Source organism: Callospermophilus lateralis, unplaced genomic scaffold (assembly GCF_048772815.1).
Source record: "Callospermophilus lateralis isolate mCalLat2 unplaced genomic scaffold, mCalLat2.hap1 Scaffold_6287, whole genome shotgun sequence".
In the NCBI taxonomy this organism is placed as follows: Eukaryota; Metazoa; Chordata; class Mammalia; order Rodentia; family Sciuridae; genus Callospermophilus; species Callospermophilus lateralis.
This window is the reverse complement of record NW_027514705.1, coordinates 1744-23473: the sequence shown is the minus strand read 5'-3', so window position 1 is coordinate 23473 and position 21730 is coordinate 1744. Positions and strand designations below refer to the sequence as shown.

The 21730-nt window shown below is 38.3% G+C and overlaps 1 pseudogene; it reads left to right on the top strand.

The window, feature by feature from the left end:
- Positions 1–12422: 12422 nt before the first annotated feature.
- On the top strand, positions 12423–15369 carry LOC143390403 (transcription factor AP-2 gamma pseudogene; annotated as a pseudogene).
- The last annotated feature ends 6361 nt before the right edge of the window (positions 15370–21730 follow it).

Below are 21730 nucleotides of genomic sequence, written 5' to 3'. Positions count from 1 at the left end.
ATGTCAGCACGGGGTCAGGGCCGTTCCATTGGCCCGTAAGAACATCCTTCCACTTAACATAGCCAATCACAGAGGGCTGAGGGGACACATGTCTAACGGCTGCAGAGCGACCATGAATATCCAAATTCAAAAAATTAATGGTAAAGAGAGCTAAGGACAGGCGTTCTTTAGGAGTGTGTTCAGCTCCTATTCCCCCTTTTTGTTTTTGTAAAGTTTCCTTTAAGGTGCGATGAGCACGCTCAACAATGCCTTGTCCTTGAGGATTGTAAGGCAAACCATGAGTAAGTTGCACTCCCATAGTAGAACAAAAAGCTGTAAATTGTCTGCCAGTATAAGCAGGTCCATTATCAGTCTTAAGGGATGCAGGTGCACCCCATGCTGCCCATGCCTCTAAACAATGAGTAATGACATTACGTGCCTTTTCTCCCGATAAAGCAGAAGCATGGATAATTCCAGAGCACGTATCAACGGAAACATGCACATACTTAAGGTTACCAAAGTCAGGTATATGTGTCACATCTATTTGCCAAACAATCAATGGCTTTACTCCATAATTAGGGGGATGAAGAAATGTGACACAATGGGGACATTGCAATACTATCTGCCGAGCATCCGCTCTTGAAATGGAAAAACGCCTGCGCAGCGTTAATGCATTAACATGGAAGTTTTGGTGAAACAACTTAGCCCCCTCTAAGGAGGAAGCCAAGCATATCAATTGGCCTCTAGTGGCTAAGTCCGCACAGGCATTACCCTGTGATAACGGACCAGGAAGAGAGGTGTGAGCCCTGATATGCATTGGATAAAAAAAAAAAAAAAAGCAGTGCGGTGAGAGATAAGCTGTTGAAGCTGAGTAAAGTAAACAGACACATTATGGGCATCACTAATAGTTCCCACGGCCTCCAGGACTTTTAGTGCTTGTACCACATAGCTGGAGTCCGAAATAAGATTAAAAGGAAAAGAACACTGTTTAAAAACTTCAATAACAATTTGTAGTTCTACCCATTGTGGATTTCCAGGAGCAAATTGATGCTGGATAGGGGGAGAGTCATTAATTACATAAGCTCCCATTCCAGACTTGGAACCATCAGTAAAAATGTTAACAGCCCCCTCGATGTTTGGGCATGGAAAGCTCTCCTCGAAACACCCTCACTGTACGGCGGCGGGTCCGGAGTATCTTTTTTTTTTTTTTGAACTCCTGTTAATTTTTGTTCCCTTCTCCCCTAGTTAGACTCCCTAGCTGCCGAGACAGTCTCCCGAGCTCCTCCTCCTCATCGTCCTTCTCTTCTGACCCACTTTTGCATGGGAGTGTGCGCAGTGTACTGAGATCTGGATACAAGCGTTTCCTCCCCCGTTTCTCGCTCTGCACATTCCCTTTCTCCTGAAATATTTCACTCCGTGACAGAGACAATCGCCTCCTCCCCTGTTTCTCGCTCCGCACACTGCCATCCTCCTGAAATACGTCACTGCCTGCCGGAGATAATTGTTTCCTCCCCTGTTTCTCGCTTTGCACACTCCCACCCTCCTGAAATACCTCACTGCCTGCCATTTTTGATCTTTCTTCATGTAATTGCTTTAAAACTTCTTGTCCTTTAGTAAGTGCTTCCTGACATCTGCCATCTGCGAGGCAACTACAAATCATCCTCCAAAGGGGTATCACCCCACCCTCTAATATGCCCTGCTCAGAAGCAAAGTCAAGGTCTGTGCCTAACTTATCCCAGCTAGGCAGAGTAAAGCTGCCCGAGAACAGAAACCACGATGCAGCAATATCTGTCTTCTGTAAAAATCTCTGTAAAGTACTACGTTTCACTTTTAGGCCCTTGGAACGTAACAGGTTATCTAGGGCCAGGAGAAGCGGACTTGAAGATACGGCACCCATGACACAACAAAAAACACACAACAAACAAAAGTGAAAGTAAGAGCGAAAGTACACAGTGCAGCTGCAATAAGATTTAATGCTCTCTCTGGCTTTACAGAGGAGCTGCCGCTTTGACAGCGGGTCCCAATTAGTCTGGGACTAATCTCCGCTTTGATCGCTGGTCCCAATTAATCTGGGACTAATCTTCCACTTTACCTGCGGGTCCTACTTACCTAGGACTAACCGGTGCACCACCCCTGACTGCTGAAAGTTCTGGTTCCCGGGTTTTGGCACCACTTGTCGCGACCCCTTGCCCGCAAGGAAGACGCAACTCAGGAATCTTCTTTCAGCAGTTTATTCAGGCCCCTGATATTTCTTCTAATCTCTCTCTCTCTCTCTCTCTCTCTCTCTCTCTCTCTCTCTCTCTCTCTGGTCAGATGTCCCTCCCAGCCTTAATAAAGCATCCCAAGCCCCAATGCGAAGCTGCCACGTGGAACTTTCTCACAGGGTGCTGAGAAACTATGCACCAACTCTCCCAAACAAGGAGTTGTTTGTTACAGACCACAGTGGAGCCAGCGCCATCATGCAATGGCGACCATAATCTGCAGAAACGGCTCACCACAAGAATTCACCTGAGAAAAGCTACAAGGCCTTTACTATTTACTATTGTGTTATGTGTGCACACTTGTGTTATGTGTTGTATGTCTGTGTGTGTATATCCATATATCATGCAATAATATGACAATTGGCAGATATATGAGGAACCTCATGAAATTTTTTAAAAATGTATCCAAATATCTTTGATTCACATGGTTCAAATAGTTCAATTTAAATTGGGTAAACAGATGAAAGTAAAGATGGCTTTAAAATTAAGCTTAAAAGTTTTTCCTAAGTGATAAAAAACTAATAAAATGTTGATGTCTATGAAATAATCTACCTAAATTCAGAAATTTACAAGGATTTTTTCAAAATGTGAAAAGAAAAAGGAGGTTAAGAAATGGAAAAGAGAAATTAAAGGTTCTAGGTATGGATTTAATAGAAAGAATATGTTTCTGGATAAGAGTCTATGTGATTAAGTTAATAAAAGAGCTTAAGTAAGTGATAAAGAAGGTCTGTGTAAGTTGGTGATATGTGTAAGTTTTTTGAGCAAGTAATCTTAAAGAAATTAAAAATTATACAACTATGGTTAAACAACAACTGTTATTTTGCAATATTGTAATATGTTATTTCTTTAAGAACTAAATTTGGTTAATATAAAAACATCAATGTAATTGTGGTGCTATTAATGTATTCATATCTTCCAGGTATACAAGTCTGTAAGATAGAAGCTTTCAAAGAACATTATATCAAGCTGCTGTTCTAAAGTTGTATGGTAATTTTGCTGTTCTAAAGTTGTATGGTAATACCCTAACCTTAACCCAAACCAATCACCCCTAACAAATTGTTCCCACCACTGAATGTGCTAATCATGTTTTAGAGTTGTTATTTGATTTTTCCGAAGTGTGTGATGATTTGCTAAGAGATGCTATAATGTATGTGGGGGTCTCTGCCTTCTCCAAAAAATGTATAAAACTGCTGCAAACCTTGGGCTCAGGGCCTCTCAGCATCACCAGTTTCAGTGTGTGCACCTGGAGGAATGAGCTAGCTCGCAATAAACACGTCTTTGATGTTTACATTGACCTTGGTCTCTGATGGTCTTTTGGGGTCCCGAATTCAAGCATAACATGGTGGCTAGGTAATCCCTGAAAGGATCCATGGTGTGTATTTAATTCATGCTTCTACAGTCCTACCAGTGTATTTAAGAAGTTTTTACAATCACTATTGCTGGTAAATTATAGAACAAACCCTTTTTTCTGTGAGCAATTAAAAATTTATTTAATTCTTATATTTTAAGTTTTCTTGCTTTAGTAGTACTTATAGGGTGTAGATTTAGATTTGGATTTATAAAATAAAAGTCAGTATTCACCCATGGTGTTGCTCAGACAGAGGGACATTTCTGTTGGGCCTTCTCAAGGTTCACTGGTACATCCTGATGGAGATTAAATTGGAGAAAAGCTATACAAATTTATTAAGGTAGAAAAAGGAAAAACCCAGCAGGGGTGGGGGTGGGGAGAGATCACAGGAGGATTGGATATGCACAGCAAGCAAGGGTGTCTTGTGATGCAGATGGGGTCTTCCAGGCACCAACCACCTGTGGCCAACTATCTGGATCAAGTGTTAGAATCCCAATCTCTATTTGCTGCGTTTAGAGCCCTCCTAGGCAGAAAAGAGGTGGAGGATATGAAATGGATCTCCCACCCCAAGGCACAGCTGCTATTTATATATGTAGATAGATACTTTTTTTTTGGAAAAGAAGCACCTTTCAGAGCTATTCCTGTGTTCACAGAGCCTGAGGTTTCTCTGAATTATCCAATTTGAAATATGCCAAAGAAATGTGTCTGAGTTGGGATATTGTACTCTTCTGCAGGGTCACTAAATAATGTTTCTCTAAATTCTTCTCAACGGCAAATGTTCAAATTATCAGATTTTTTTTATAAGACAGTGAAAAAAATTCTCCTGCAGCTTAAGTCTTATCCTGAAAACCCAACATGTTATTATATTTATGAATCCAATGTGACAGCACCGTTGTTAAATTTTTGTAAGTTTTTAAAGTCTGTGGTATTTTTAGAAGAAACATTTCTCTAAATAGAAATGACCATCTGAACTTTTTCATTTAATTTCGAGGGTTTAAAAAAATTGTGCAGCAATTTTCAATTATTCCACAACAATATACAGAGAGCTCACTAATAATTTTGTCTTCAATTTTCCATGGAGAAAATTGAGGTACTCACAGTATGAAAATTTTGTATAAAGCTTACTAAATAAGATATTTACTCAAGAAAAATTTATGTAAACAAATGTATGAAAATAATATGTCAAGAGCTTTGTAATGTTTTGAACAACTAATAAAAAAATGTTTGGACAAAAATTAAAATTATATACTTGATTGATTTATGATCATTTTAATAATTCAAATAACAAATTTGAGCATTTCGTAGAATTTTACAAAAATCACAAAATGTTTGAGTGTAAAATTATAGATGATATTCAAGAGTTATTAAATATAATATTTAAGAGTTCTGTAGCAGGGCAATTTTCCAGATAGCAAGCCATGGATAAAATCTTTTAAAACTAAATATTTAAGTCAAGATCAATACTAATGCGAGTCCAACAGCCAAGCCTCCCATTTGTGAGTTCCCAAGCTCTAGCTTGATTGGGCTTTAGGGTTTTGCATTGTGTCTTTACACTGCCCCACTCTCCAGTGGTGGTGCTACCCTCAACCACTGTAGACACCAGGAATCCCCCTGTGCAAATGCACTGAAGGACAAACTCTGGGATTCACAGTGAACTGATCCCTGCATAGTCCAGGTGTCCATCACTGTAGAGATGTGAAGGCTGCTGACCTGAATCTTTGTATTTCCTTCTTTGGATTTCATAGTCTGACTGCCTTGAATGTACAAATACAATCCACTGTATCCTAAGTGCTATGGACTGGCGGGGCTCAGATTAAGTTAGGAAGTCAGAATTTTAGATGAGGTGATGAGGAATTGTTTGTTTTAAAAAAATAACCCAGGAAATTTTTATTCATTTCCAAGTTTGAGAACTATTGCTTTTCCTGCAGGATTCCCAAATCAGTGAAAGGGTGAGACAAGTCAGAGGCCTTGGGAGAGACTGAGTAAGCACAGCCTGAAAACCCTCTCACCCTAGCCAAACATTCTTTTGAATTCTAACTCTGAGATTGGGTAGCAGCATGATTTTGTTTGTGGAAAAGTGTTCCTTGATTGTATGTGTCTGCAAAACTACAGCTGTTCCTTTTTTCATGAATTTGACTCTGTAGAATTATGCAATCTTGAAAAATCTGAGATGTTACTTTCTCATAATGCAAAAATACCCTAAATGTTCAATATTTTTATTTCTTCTGAAAATTATCCCTAAGTATGGTGGGTTGTTGAATTTTGCTGATATGCTTGTTTAAGCAGAGTCAGTAGTGTCTTTGGAAATGAGTGCTGCATGGAACAGTGTCTCCTGATAACCAAAAGCCTTTTTTCAAGTCTGTTCTCTTGCTTTCTGCTGTCACTTACTTACCCCACACCCACCTGGAAAATTTAGACACTCTGGTTCTTATTATGATTTTTTTTCCTTTTTGATACCTGAGATTTAACCTAGTGGGGCTTAACCAGTGAGCAACATCCCCCACCCTTTTTACTTTTTAATTTTGAGACAAGGTCTAGAAAAATTGCTGAGGCTGGCTTTGGAATTTGAGATACTCTGCCTCACCTTCCTGAGTCACTGGAATTACAGGCATAGGTGCCAAGTTGGACTGATAAATTGGTTCTTAAATGCTTTGAGTTCAATGTATGTCAGAGTTGAAGTATAACTTAGATTTTAGAATGTTGTACAAGAGTTCTCCAATTTGTGGTCAGTTTAATTTAGGAAATATTTATCAAGTGCCTACTGTTTGCCAGGCAGTATGATGAAAGCTGAGAAAATGAAGATAAATACTAGTTTTTTAAAAAGGTGCTAATCCTGTAAGATATATATGTCTATATAAGAAACATTGGTTATAATTTTAGAACCACTCTGATTATTTAGAATCTGTTTATTTTGCTAAATTCATGTTTTTTCCATGGCCAGGTGAGAATAATAACTGGGATGATTATTAAATTTGGCTTTGTAAAAGCTGGGTGCAGTGGTGTTCTACTGTAATGCTAGCAACTTGGGAGGCTGAGGAAGGAGTATTGTGGTGGTACCCCCTCCTCCATAGAAAGTACTAATTAAGCTTCTCTAAAAATCTTTACTATAATTGATTTTAGGATTATCAGAAAAAACAACTCTACAAAAGAGTTCAATGAAATTAAACTTCCTATTTCCTATTGCTCTGTCTTTCTTGGCCACTGCCTGAAAGAGGTCAGTGCTCCAGGTTCTGTATACCCCTTTACCAGTTTTTCACAAACATTTATGTACTATCTAATATAAATAACAACATATATAATAGTTTGTAGAAGTGTGCTTGCAAATGCAGAGTGTAATATGAAAAACAGATTGTTTTAACTAGGCCTCTGACATTGAGATGCAACTTCACAGAGATGTTTACATTTCAAACATAAGAGAAGGGGTTACTAATTGGGCTCCATGGTAACAGCTGGAAGGGGAAGGGAAGAAAGGGGAGAAGAAGTTCTCACCTTCTCAGATGTTGTCCTTGAAATACTAACTTGCCTAGAACAGTGAAAGAAATAGTTGCTTTTGTGTGAACTTCTGCAGACTGTGAACTTCCGAGCCCCTTCCCTTACACTTTGGGTATAAAGTACTGAAATTGCCTGAACTCAGGGAACTAATTGATTAATTAATTGATTACAGGAAAATTGTGCCCTCTGTACCTAGCTGCAGCCAAATAAACCTGTTTCCTGCTATTTTCAGTGCCTTGCCCCAACTGTCCCCTGAAGCAGTATCACAAGTTCCAAGGCCAGCCTCAGCACTTAGTGAGGCCCTAAGCAACTTAGAAACATAGACCCTGTCTCAAAATAAGAAATAAAAAGTGCTAAGGACATGGTTCAGTGGTAGAGCACCTCTAGGTTCAATTGCTGCTCAAAAAAAAAAAAAAGGCTTTCTGGCAAATCTAAATCATTTTCTTTTTAGGACACCAAGCAGAATAGTCAGTAAGAACTAGGAACATGTCTTAAAACAGAGTTTCAGTTCCATTAATGTTCTGTAGATTTATTACAATTTTAAAACCATGAAGCAACAGACTTGATTCTTTCTGTTGCTCAACCCAATAGGCTCTTACCACGCAGCTGGGAAAACAACCTCATAAACATGTCAGCTGGTTCAAGAGAAGTTTTAATATTTTTTCCTGTAAAGTGGTTTAAATCAGAGTTTTCATTTTTAACTGAATTAATAGGTATGTACGTAAAGAGGTGGCCTTTTTTTAAAAGCAGGTTTTGTGTGTTCTCCCAGATTTTCTGGAAGTTTAAAACCAGATATTACACAGGAAACTCTTTTTAGTAGCAAGTACCTGTCCAAATAAATGTCCTCTGCTATTAAAATTTCAGTATTTGGAAGACACTAATTTTATAATTCAATCTTTTTATAATAATTGTGTAAGGCTTTTCACAAATACTGTGATCTAAAAACACTATTCTTATTGTTTTCATTTATATGAAATGCAGCTTAATAATAGTTTTAATTGATGGGTAGTTATTAACTGTATTGTAACTCTAAACTGAATGGAAATTGTTCTTGAAATGTTACCACTAGATTTACATTTACAAGTGAATTTTCAAACAGTGAGGAATAATTTCACAGGCAACATAGTGATTCATGACACATCTGTGGGTTAATGTAATGGGCATAAAGCAAACCTATGAAATAATCCATGAATATATTGTTATAATAGAAAAAAGGAGTGCAGAAGTAAAAACAAAAGAGCCTAATTAGGGTGATGCTACTAGCTAGAAATAAACCCTTTGTATGTGTAAAATAAATAAATTAGGCAATGTGCCTTTTCTTTGTTTTATCAAAGATATATCCATGTTCTTTTTAACAGAAAGAAGAAAAGATACCAAATCATCCCTGTTCTCCTTCCCTATTTTCATATTTTTTTGGACTGGGTTCTGAGGGTCATGGAATTAAGCAGTATGGCAGAGCTGTTGAAGCTCATGGTATGCAAAATGGTGACAGACATATACCCAGGTAGAGTGGTTGCTGACAGTGAAAAATTGGAACCATTGCTGACATGTTTAGAAGCAAATGAGGAACAGGTAGATGGGGCTGAGGTGAGGTTGGGGAATTAGGCATTCAAGGATTCTGCATGCAAAGTTTCTGAGCTTGGAATGCACTGTGAGTTTTAAGGGGTATCTGCATTCTTTCTACTGTGTATATTTGGGGGTTAAAAATGGTCTAGTACTCCAGTACACTTGGTAAAGTTCATAACTAGGTATAATCTAGCAAAGACACTATGGGAATCTTTATGATGGTGGATTAAGGGCCAGCTATGTGGGGTGAGTGCAACCTGGGGAGAGTGAGTACAAACTTGGGAAGGGTGAGTAGGTGGACCCTGATGTTCACAAATTCTTAGAGGCTTTAATGTGTTACTAGGCACTAGGAACAGGGGTTCCTGGATCCAAAGAAAAGTTCCAGACATCACTCTTATCAACAGAGAAATGATCCCAGATATTTATAGGTTCTTTGAATCCAGACATTGGCCCAAGTCCAGAGTCAGAGGAGAGTCACTGTGTGTCTGCGGGTCTTAAGCATTGGAACCTCCTAACATTCCAGCAGTTAATGTGTAAGGACCAAGTAGAGTCAAAGTCCACCTCCAGGGGAGTTTATATACATTCTCTTTTACAGTCCAGGGTATAGGGTCCATTATGATGTGTTGAGGAATGAAATACATATTCTCTTTTGAAGAATATTTAATCTAGCTCAGAAGATAATTCATCCCCAAAGACATCACTTATATACAATTGTGTTTGCATAGAATTTGTAAAGTAAGAGCAAATGTATTACCGAGGGGCTGTAGTTAACCAAAAAAGTGTGAAGTTGTTTTTCATTTGAGGGGAAAAATAGATTAAATAGTTTTAGAAAGAGGTAAAGGGCCTAGAAAACTGTCATATTGTTCATTTAGATTGGGAGGAGTGAGTCAGTTATATTTTGCCCAACTGTAAGAGGTTCCAGATTTCTAAATTCACCTGGGAAAAAATAAATATATATAATTTTGTATGTGTGTATACTAGTCAGCTTTGTGTTGCTGTGACCAAAAGACCTGTCAAGAACAACTTAGAAGGGGAAAAGTTTATTTTGGGCTCAAAGTTTCAGAGTTTCAGAGTCAGCCTCATTCATTCATTGCTGTAGGCCTGAGTTGAGGCAGGACATTGCCATGGCAGAAGGGTGTGTCAGAGAAAATTTGTTTACCTCACATTAGAGGGGTAGCAGACAGACATCCAGGAGCCAGGTCAAAAATATAATTCCCAAAGGCTTGCTCCAGTGACCTGTTTATTTCTGTGGTGCCCCACCTGCTGATAGTTACCACCCAGTAATCTATTTATCATTAGTCTTTCAAATAGATTAATCTACCAATTAGGTTATGACTCTCATAATTAATTATTTCACCTGTGAACATTCCTTCATTTTATATGAGCTTTTTTGGGGTAGCTCATATCCAAATCATAAGAATGAGTGTGTCTTAAGTTTTAAAATTAGAAGCTGAAGTATTATTTTATTATCTCAGTCTAAGGTTGTTATTATGGCATGACAAACAACAGGCTATTGATTAAAATGGCTTTTTGATATGGTTTAGTGTTTCATAAATATGAATTTGTTGCATCAGACTGCCTAGGAGGATATCCCTAGCAATCTGATCTGAATCAGAGTCAATTGTGTACATTTGTGATGTCTTTAGTTTTTCTATAAAACACATCACAACTAAAAATTTTTCTTTTGTGGTGCTAGAGATGGAACCCATCATATTACTCATGCTGGATAAGCACTCTACCACTGACCTATGCCCCCAGCCCAATTTTTCAGCTTCTTTTAGAAATACAACCTTGAGTATGTCATACCTATGAAGGAATAAATGCATTCAAAAATTGAGATAACTTTGCAGAATCATTCTCATGTATATGAGTGACTATTATGCAGAGAAATGTATTTTCTTTTATGTTCATTCTTATAAGCTTACTATTTGCCCTCAGCTTGTTTTCTCCTAAGTTATAGCTCTTCACAGTTGTTCTATCATCTCACCTATTAAAAATTTCTTTGAATAATTTTTGTAGCTTTGAAGCATTTCAAGATTTATCTGTTTCTTATAGACATATTATTTATCAAATTATTTATAAGAATAATATTCAGTTAAGAAAAATGCATATTTTATAATGATGTCAGAGAATCAAAATGATATTTGATCCTACCAACTTTTTCTTCAGGCATCATAGTATAAAAGAAAGAACAGTTCATATTGAAAATAGCAAGGAGTGAAGATTTCTGAGGGTATTTGAGACTTCACCTTGTGTGTATGTCAATTAGCTGAAAGATGCAGAAGTGCAGGAAATGCACTGTCCCAGTGCATAGGTAGAGAGATTCTCCTGTTCCAGGTCCTCACAGGAGGTGGGCACTGTGGGAGGTTACTCTGGATAATTTTTTTTTTCATTCCTGAGCAGAGAGGCTTTGACCATCACTACATCTAGTAGTGACCTGGATATTGCCCTGGTCCAGGAAGTTGAGGATATGTCTTCAGACATAGAAATGTCATCCTGCAGCCTCTTGAGTAGAATTACACTCACTTGTCCTTTGTAACCCTGCCCTTCCTGACCTTTTTTTGGAATGGACTTTCTAAGAATGACGGTCCTCCCAATAAAAGCCCACTTCCAAACATGCTCCTTCTCTCTGGCCAGCCTCTCCTGACTTTCCCTTGCTCTCCCATTTGGGGAGCTTGAGGCTGAGAGCGGTGGAGCCATCCTGAAGCTTGTTTAAATGCAGAGTGTGTGTCTGTGTTTTATTTGGTGTCCCTGGAAATTCACATTAGCAACCTTAAGTTCAGTTGTCTGAGTGGGTCAGAGGCAGCAGGGCACCTTGTTTTGATCATAGGATTTCACAGTGACCTCAGGAATCAACTAAAATAGCTAATTTTAAGGCCTTCCAGTAAGGTTTATAAAGAAAATGATCATGTTTTAAAAAGTATCAGATTGTTCTTCCCAAGGAAATATTATACTATAAAAGTTGTTACTTCTTTTTTCTTTTTAAAAATATTATTATTGGCGCTGAGGTTGTTGCTCAGTGGTAGAGTGCTTACCTAGCACGTGTGAGGCCCTGAGTTCAATCCTCAGCACCACATAAAAATAAATAAATAAATAAAGATATTAAAATATGATTATTATTGTTGTTATTATTATTGATACCATGAATTGAACCGGGGGCACTGTGATTAAGTGAACCACATCCCCAGCCCTTTTTATTTTATTTTTTTTAAATTTAGAGACAGGGTCTTGATAAGAGGGTTAAGATCTTGCTAAGTTGCTAAAGCTGACATTGAACTCATAATCCTCCTACCTCAGTCTGCTGAGCTGCTGGCATGCACTACTGTGCCCATTTTTTTTTCTTCTTAATAATAAGCTTTGGGGTATGAATGAATGTGTTTGGCACTCTGAATACCTCTCTCCTACTATTGTATTTCAAATTGGATGTGGAGGTTACAGAAATTATAAATACTCATTACCTGAGGAAACTGTCCTCACAGGATTATTTGTAGGGTCTTAATATGTGATAACTTGTTTCACCATAAAGAAAATAACACAAATGCTTTTCATCCTAGCAGCAATCCTGTTGGTTGTGTGATCTCCACTGTATACGTGAGAAGGCTGAGGCAGAGGAACATCCCAAGATTAGTCAACTGGTTCATGCTCCCTGATTGCTCTGCTTCTCAAATCTGTGCTTGGTCCTCAGCAAGCTAAGGTTTCTGTTGGGGGAGGGGAGGGGAGGGAGACACCATAGTGGTGAGAAAAAAATGTGTGCAGAGGTGACTACAGGGGGAGCCATGGGCCATGATGATCAGTGGACACTCATAAATGAAGGCCTGCTGGGACTCATCCCCACCCCCACTGGCTTCTCAGAGTAATGCTAGTAGATGCAAGAACATTTGCAACTGGGAAAGGGAGCAGGCCCTTATGTTAAGCAGTTCATGGGTTAATCCTCACTTGCCCCCCACCAATGGGGAATCCCCTTTGCATAAAATATGAATTACTCTGACTGGACTGCTAAAATGGTGGCATTGGAGAAATTGCCATGGTAACACTCCAGGTAGCAAAGCCCAAAGAGAATTCATTGAAATTCTCATAATACCCCAGTAATATAATGTTCCAGTAACACCCAACCACTTTAAGGCTTCTTCAACTTTTTTTTTTTTTTTTTTGGTGTGTGTGTGTTTGTACCAAGAACAAATCAATTCTGCAGTTTGCTGAAGCTAATGAGTACCTTCTCAGAGTAATGCTAGAAGATGCAGAACATTTGCAACTGGGATTACAAAGAAAAGCAATTATTAAAGTGCAGTAATGAGAATACTAGAAATGTTAATATGATAGGCATCTTTGGCTATTAATTAGCATGCAAAAAGAACAAAATCTGGTGGTGAACTTAATAACTACTATTACTTTGAAGAGATGAGAGACACAAACATTTCCAACTATGCAGTTATCACCAAAAAATCTGTAATTTATATTGATAACAAATGCACAGGGCATGCTGAACCTATGTGGCCTGTCTACTTCTGTCATTGAAGTAAATGTTGAGTTTAGTTAGAGGTTAGTGAAAACAAACATATAATTGTCTTTTACTCATGTTTGCATAGCCCCTTTCCTTCATTCCCCTGGATTAAGAACCCTGAGCCATCTGGGGCACTCCTTCAAGTCTCATGAACAACCTCCTGGGCTTTCAATTGGACTTCTAGTGAACTCAAGTTAGGGAAAAGGATACCTTAAAAATATGGAGTCTTCCTGCTTGTGGTTCTTGCAGACTGCATTTAGGTAGCCCAACCCCATTTCCCAACACAGTTTTTATAATGATCCCCATAAACACTTGCATCATTATGTAGGAAGCACTCTTAGAAGCCAGTATATTTTGTTACCATTTGATATTCTCTCTTGTTTTGTAAGTATAGCTAGTGTTCCCATATAGAATTAGTTTTTGAATATTGAGCTAATAGCTAAGCGATCATTTCATTTTTTTAATTTTCAATCTATGCAGTCACATCATCTGGAAGTTCTAACAGTTGCTTTTTCTTCTTTTCAGTTTATATGGTCTTCATTTTTAAATTTTCTTCTGTTTACTGATAGGACTTTTGGTACAATTATAACAGAAGCAGTGATATCAGTGAGTCATCTTCCTGATTTTACAGAAAATCCTTCTAATATGTCCCCTTTGAGTCATGTGCTAGTACCAATTTTCAGCAGCTAGAAAGAGCCAACCATTAACTTTTCATGAGTTTTACAAATCAGTGTTAAAATATAGTCATTATTTAAAATTAAATTATAACTCCAACATTTGCAGCTGATGAGCAAGCACGTTTCACACGGTGTTTGCTGCAAGCTGACTTACCTGTGGAGCACAGGCTTGAACTTATCTGGCTTGGGACCGAATGTCCTGAGATGTTGCTTCTGAACACCCTGGGAACCCAGTGCCCAGATCTTCTCTCAGGGCTTTAAGGACTCATCCCCGCCCCCACTCCTGCATCTCCCACCTAACCACAGGGCAGCATCTTTACATCTCCACCTGGCTGCTGTCCCACACTAGAGTACCTGAATACCAGCCACTACCCTACTTTCCACTGTCCTACCAGCAGTTGGCTTACACTCACTCGGTGGATCCCTACTCACATCTGAGCAAAGCCTATGCTACAGCCATTAGCCCCCTGCACCAGCCTGTGGCCACCAGCAGCCAGCAACAGTCCTGGTCTGGCCACCAGAGGCAGGAGGGGGCCGTCCTGCCTTTGTACCTAGGGTGCCTGGCTGGCTTGCTTCCCCAACTCTATAGGATAGAGGGAGGTGCTGTGGGCGCCCTCGGGGATGCTTATAGCTGCTCAGACCTACTGTTATCCCATGGCATGCCCTGGACGCTGCAGGTCTGGCAAAGTACCTGGGGCTCCACGACATGGCTCACCAGATGGAAGAGGTGCAGAACGTAAACCCACACCTGCTTGGGCCTGATCAGTCTGTAATCTGCAAAAGTCCCATTTTCCATGGCTAAGAACCTCCTGGGTGTCCCCTGTCAGAAGGATCTAGTGGTAGCCCTGATGAATCCCATGAAGTCTTCTGCTCGGTTCTGGGAAGACTATCTCTCTTCAGCTCCAGGTCCAAATATAAGTGACTGTGGCTGAAGTGCAGAGGCAATTGTCACCTTCTGAATGCTTAAATGCCTCGCTGCTGAGAGGTGTTCTCAGGAAAGCAAAGTCCAAAAATGGCTGATTGTTGTGGGAAAAGTTGGACAAGACTGGGCTGAATCTTCCAGCTGGAAGACAGAAAGCTGCTCTTGTGACCCTCCTGACATCCTTGGTGGAACAAAAAGCTGTTCACTTGGCTTGGTACTTTGCATATGGCTGTAAACTGGAGTTTCCTAGTAAGCCAGTGGCCAAATATTTAACCAGGCCTCACCTAGGAGGGTAAACCAAGATGGTAACAAGGAAGAATAATGTTGTGGGTGTCTTGGCAAGTGTGTAAAGAATTCACGGACCCCCTCAATTAAGACCGAGCACCCAATGGCAACAACAGGCCCACCCTGGTCTTAGAAAACTACCACACAAGCATTTGTCTCATTTTTGCCTGATTACCCACAGGTTCAGCAGCCAGGTCATCTGCACCCCTGTGTCTGGGGTGCAGAACTACATCAAAGAAGCCCCGATTGTCATAGACAAATCCTATATGAACCCCAGAGACCAGAGTCCAGCAGATTCTAACAAGACCCTGGAGAAAATGGAGAAGCACAGGAAGTAAAATGGGGTGAGCACAGGGTGGGAAGGGAATGGACAGAGGAACCCGTCTCCACTGGGACAGACTGGAGGCACTCTTGCTGGGGGAGGAGTTTCAAACCTGTCTTACCCAACTATCCAAAGTCCTCTGTCACTTGAGGCATGCAGGATCTTGACCTGTCCTCCAGGATCCCTGCAGCTTCTGTAGCACTGCAGTGTCTGTCCTTGAACACATGATCCCAAGGTGACAAGTACTGGTTTTTGTTTTGTTTTTACTTGTTCAGCATTTATTTTTTGGAACCCCATCTCTCCTTCCTCTGAAAGTGGTGCTACAGGGTATTAGAACCTTCTCATAAGTTCCCCGGGGCAGACAAGAAGTCATGTGCCTATCTGTTGAAAGTTCAGATTGATGATATTCAGACTATCTACCTACTTCAGTGATGATGCCCTCCAGGAGGAGGCAAAGATACCATGTGCTCTACTGCCAGTGAACAGGTGCTACTTTGATGCAAAACCGGTGCACAGAGGGGTCGTCTAGTGTAGGAAACTTGTAGAAACAATTCCTACTAAAATTTTATTTTTCTTTTGTCTCTTTTCTTTTTTAACTTTGAAAGTTAACTCGTTAAATGGGTGACTCTTTGGAATGACACGTTCCTTTAAGGAACTGAAAGTTTTGTTTGCATATTTATTTCAGATCTTGATTTTTCAAGTAAACTTCAAAAGGGTGGGCACTAAGTATCTGCTGCTGCCTGTCACCCCTCAAGCCCCTGTGGAGGCTCTGTATTTTGAGAAACAGTGTGCTGAGTGTACAGACTTTATTTATGCATAGTTTAATGGGATCTGTAAATACTGGTGCACTTCTTACAAGTTTTTGAGAAATAGGATTTGATTTTAATATTAACTTTTAAAGGTGGTGGGATAATTCATAACATGTATTTCAATTTTATTAACCTGTACACAGGATATAAATAATTAAGAGAATACAGAGATTTGTTCTTAGTTTGAAAGATTCTGTTTAATCGGGGCTCTCTGTTCAGAAAGCAAGAACTTCACATCTTGTTCCCGTGAGGCTCATTCACTGTAAGATGAATGTGTGTTATATTTGATCTGGATAAAATGGAGGCTTAGAATTGAACTCCCTGCATGTAAATATTCCTCAAAGCAAAGTGTGCATATGATACCTGTATAATAAAAGTATTCTTAGAATCTGTGGAAAAATAAAAAATAAAAAAGTAAAATTAAATTATGGATATGTGAAACTAAGCCAATCATATAAAAAATACAGGTAATCAATTATCAAAACTCACCTTTTCTGCTTTTTTGTGGTGTCTTGCTATGATTCCTGCACTTCAGGCTGTTTATGTGTCATCTGTGTCTGTTAGATGGAAGTGTTCCATGGTGAGTGATTGCATGCCTTCCAGTTACATCACACTGAAGGCTTTGACTTGACCATGATGGGAATAGTTATAATAGGATAATGACAAAGACTGGAAACTAGGGCTTTTATTTTTCTTATTAGTCTGTTGTCAGGCATAGACTAATATGCTTATGACCAAGATTGTGCAAATTCTAAACTCTTAACTAAAAAAGAAAGGAGAGAAGGAAGAAAGAGGAGAAAGGAGAGCTTCTCCTAGTGTGCTAACCTTCATATGTTGCTTTTCTCTGCAGACATCTGTGATGCTCTGCTGGCTTCTGGCTTGCTCTGGGTGTCCTTCAGCAGCTCTTCAGAGCTGTCCAGTAGCCATGGCCTTGGCTTTGCACGTCTAAATCAGAGTTGATGAGTCAGCTGTTGTCTCTACTCCTTCCTCAGAGAGCTTGCATCTTTATTTCTGTTCCTGTAGCTCAAAAATTAATTATTTTCATTTTAATGAAATTGAAGAAATTGGACTTTTCATGTTATCTTTCTTTTTTTTAATTTTTTTAAAAATTTTCTTTGGATAAATTTCTTTCTTATTGGTTGCCCAGTAAATACTCATAAAGGAAATTAAGTCAGAATGGAATTATTGGAGCTATTCATTATTTCCAGTTATACCAAATCTTTTTAGTATGACAATAGACTATGAAAAGGTTACTATTCCAGTGAGCTGATCATGAAAAACTGAAATATATCAATAAGTAAAAGAGCCAACGTCAGAGCCACTGGGATTAGTCAGCAGGCCACCACACAGTATCTCTGTGATGGAAAGAGTCCAGGGCTGCCTGATGGGCAATGAGCACCTTCCTGGGACATCATATGAGAGGAATCCAGGGGAAGGCTGTGCTGATAGTAGGGATTTTCTTCCCAGGTAGTATGAAAGAAGCTGTGGACTTGCTTTTTGGAGATGTATCTTTCGATCTTAGGACTCCAGTGTCATTGAGTACATTACTTTTTCTGTTGCACAAATAGTAGTTCAGAGGATTAAATAAATACAATAAAAAATAAATTTCTCTAAAAAATTCTAAAGAAGTAGACTGATTTTTCTGTGAAAGGTGAGCTAATTCATTCATAAAGTACAATTTAAAATGAGCTCTGCCCCTTCTAAGTACATCCTTGTAAGTATTGGTGATGTAGCCTGGAGTTGAGTATTTGCTCCCTTTATGTAATATTTCAAAGATCTGGGTTTAAGTGTAGCTTGAGTTTCTTTATCTTTTTAAAATCAAGCATGGTGCCTAGATATCAGATACATTGATAGGAAAGAGTGGATATAAAAGAAAAACCCAGAAAATGGTTTGCAAAGATTATAATAACTAAGTAAACACTCAATTTTTATTTTTTAAATTTTTTAAAATTTAGTTTAAATAAGTGATAGCAGAAAGCATTACAATTCTTATTGCACATATACAGCACAATTTTTTCATATCTCAGGTTGTATATAAAGTATGTTCACACTAGTTTGTGTCTTCATACATGTACTTTGGATAATGATGTCCATCTCATTCCACCATTCTTGCTACCCTCTTGCCCCCTCCCTTCTCCTCCTACCCCACAGTCCTATCTAGAGTTTGTCTATTCCTCCCATGCTCCCCCTCCCTACCTCACTATGAATCAGCCTCCTTATTTCAGAGAAAATATTTGGCATTTGTTTTGGAGGGGATTGGCTAAATACACTTAGCATTATCTTCTCCAACACCATACATTTACTTGCAAATGCTATGATTTTATTCTCTTTTTGCTGAGTAATATTCTATTGTGTATATATGCCATGTGTTTTCCATTCATTTACTGAAGGGTCGATTCAATTATTTTAAAGAAGCCCAATGGGCTAGTATATTGTGTTTCTGATCTGCAGAGACACAAACCTGTTATGATTCAGGCTTCCCTGCAGTAGTACTTTGGAAGTTATAAACATATAGAGGAAAAAGTCTTCTAGTTTCAAATCTACTTACTTCCATTATATATAATTTTAAAATGTTAACAGCTCATAACATGATAAGCAGTCATTATGAAATTACGAATGGTAGTACTAAATTCACCATGTATATTTAGATTACTTTCACTGCATATTTAAGTTAATTTTTTTTTTCTAGGAGAGTAACATTCAGCTGATTAGGTTTAGTGTTTATGGTTGCAACTCTGATTGCATGTAATGTGTGTTTCAGTAAATATTCCTTGATATTGCTACCAAACTTCATGTTCATTCCTGAAATGTGATTTACAAAGTTTAATGCATCAGTACTTCTTCTGAAGGATTATTTATGTGTTTTCTGTTTTATGTGTATGATTTTTCCTTTTATACTCATGCATTTTATTTATTTCTGTATTTGTGTTGTTTTCTATTGACTTATGAAAAGTAATAAAGTATTTCTTAGCAACACTTTTGTGACAAATAAAGGAAAGGTGTCTCATGAACTCTACTGGGAAGGCTGAGTAGAGAAGTCTGGGCAGGTTCAGGTGTTTCCAGTGACCAAAGACAGAGAGGCAGTTCCAAAGGGGCTGAGCATCATGGCAAGTGATCTTGTGGCCATATTTGAGTCAGTGATTTTTTTGAGTTTCTTACTGGAAGAGAAACTTATTGTAGTGATAGTAATGGATTTGTATTATCATTCAACATAGAATTAAATGCTCTTAGAGTTCATTTACTTTTTATTTATACATGAGAGTAGAATATATTTTAACATATAAAAATAGAGTACAACTTCCTATTCTTTTGGTTGTACATGATGTGGAATTACATTGGTCTTGTATTCATCTTTTAACATAGGAAAGTGATGTCAGATTCATTCTACTATCTTCTCTATTTCCATTCCCCCTCCCTTCCCTTCATTCCCCTTTATCTAATCCAAAGTATTTCTATTCTCCCCCTACCCTAATGTGAGTTAGCATCTACATATCAGAGAGAATATTTGGCCTTTTTTGGGGGGAGATTGGGTTATTTCACTTAGCATGATAGTCTCTAGTTTCATCCATATACTGGCTAATGCCATAATTTCATTTCTCTTTATGGCTGAGTAATATTCCATTGTGTATATATACTGCATTTTAAGAGTTTATTTTTAAAAGCTCTGCTTGTGGTGATTCTTCTGGAATTCCCATTTAAAGCCTGAGGGTAAGTTCCAGGTATACATTTAATAGAGTTGCCCTGACATGATATGCCTTACATTTTTATTTCAAGAAACATAAACTATTTAAAAGTTAACATCTCACAATGTCTCCACTAAATTTTCTTAAATTGATAGATTTTTAAAATACCTTCATTTTGTTTATTTATTTTTATGTGGTTCTGAGGATTGAACCCAGTGTATCACACATGTGGGGCAAGCACTCTACCACTGAGCCACAACCCCAGCCCCAAAATTGATAGATTTTAAGAAGTAAAACGTATTCCCAATTAAGAAAATTCATGTCATTAGATACAGGTAAAATTATTTTTTTAAGAGACACTTTATTGTTGTTTACTTTCAGGATATGTTTAATTGACAATTAAATATCAGTTCAAATTTAAAGCCTTGAATATGGCCATCTTTTTGCTCGAAAATATTTTCCTCTTTAATTAGGAGTTATAAGTTAACTTGTTTGAATTCTCCATAAAAGAAGAACTCTCAATTTTAGCTTTTGACCAGAAATTCATATCTAAGGCATTGTTACTGAGATGTATTTGGATGGACACGGTCCAACAATAATCATATTCTTGCAATTTTTAAAATTATCTATTAATTTTTTTTATTAGTTGCTCATGACAATACAATGGTCTTGACATATCATATATTTGAATCAAATCAATTTTTCCAATTGTACAGGTCGCAGAATCACATTGGTTATACGGCCATATATATACATAACAGCAACACTAGTGTCTATTTCATTCTGCTGCCCTTCCTATCCCCCCTTCCCCTCCCCTTCTCTCCCATCACCTCTCTCTACCCAATCAAATGTGACACATTTCTCTTCCCCCCCCCCCGTCACATACATGTATTTTGTATAACCATGAGGGTCTTCTTCCATCTTCTGTGCAATTGATACAGGTAAAATTTCTAACAAAATTGGATTTGACTCTTTACATTGTCGCCATCAAAATTAAATTTGTATTTTCTAAAATTAAGAGTTAGACTGTGTCATATAAAAGCAGATTGCTGAATATGCCTTCTAAATGAGGACATGCTATAATATTAATTTTCAATTTTTCTTTTCAAAAACTTTCTTAAGAAACTTTGTACTCCACATTTATCCAGGTAAATGTTAAAAAATAAAAAATAGCACCCAAAAAACTATCTCTATGTGAGCTTTCACTCCACATTTTGTTTGTTCATGGAGTCTATGGACCATAGATAAAGCTGACTCATAGCATTCAGATGCTGCTGCTTTCCAGCCTCTTTGGCACCTTCTCATTCTTTCAGTCATGGGGGCTGTAAGTGCAGGCCTCGAGACCAGAGCCATGATCTTGGCAGAGGTGGTTGAAATTGAGTAAAATATCATATCAGTTTTTTTTTCTTTTCTACTTCCCCAAGTGCTTGCATAAATGCTCCTTTCCAGGAAAGGATTGCTTTGTTTATAACTCAGATGCTGAAATTGTGAGCTCTGAAGCTGAAAGTGATCACCTGCATGGATGATCCCATTGGAGACAGTGGAAATTGTAAACTGCTTTGATTGCGACTGTATCAAAAATGGCAGTGAGAATGAAGTATCAATTATTTTTTTGCATAACAAAAGTAGATGGAGACAAATGGAACTAATTTGATTGTTCCTTTTTTCATTGTAATTCTTGGCCTTACCAATGCCATTGATTATGTTTCCACAGAACATGGACTGCACTCATGTGCCTTCATTCCCCTTTTTCTAATCAAAAGTACTTCTATTCTACTCTTACCCCATTGTGACTTAGCATGAGCTAATCTGTGTTATGCATTCTGTAGGAACTGTACTTTGAATTTTGTATTTTAACATTTTTACCTCATCTCTTGGTGGAGCC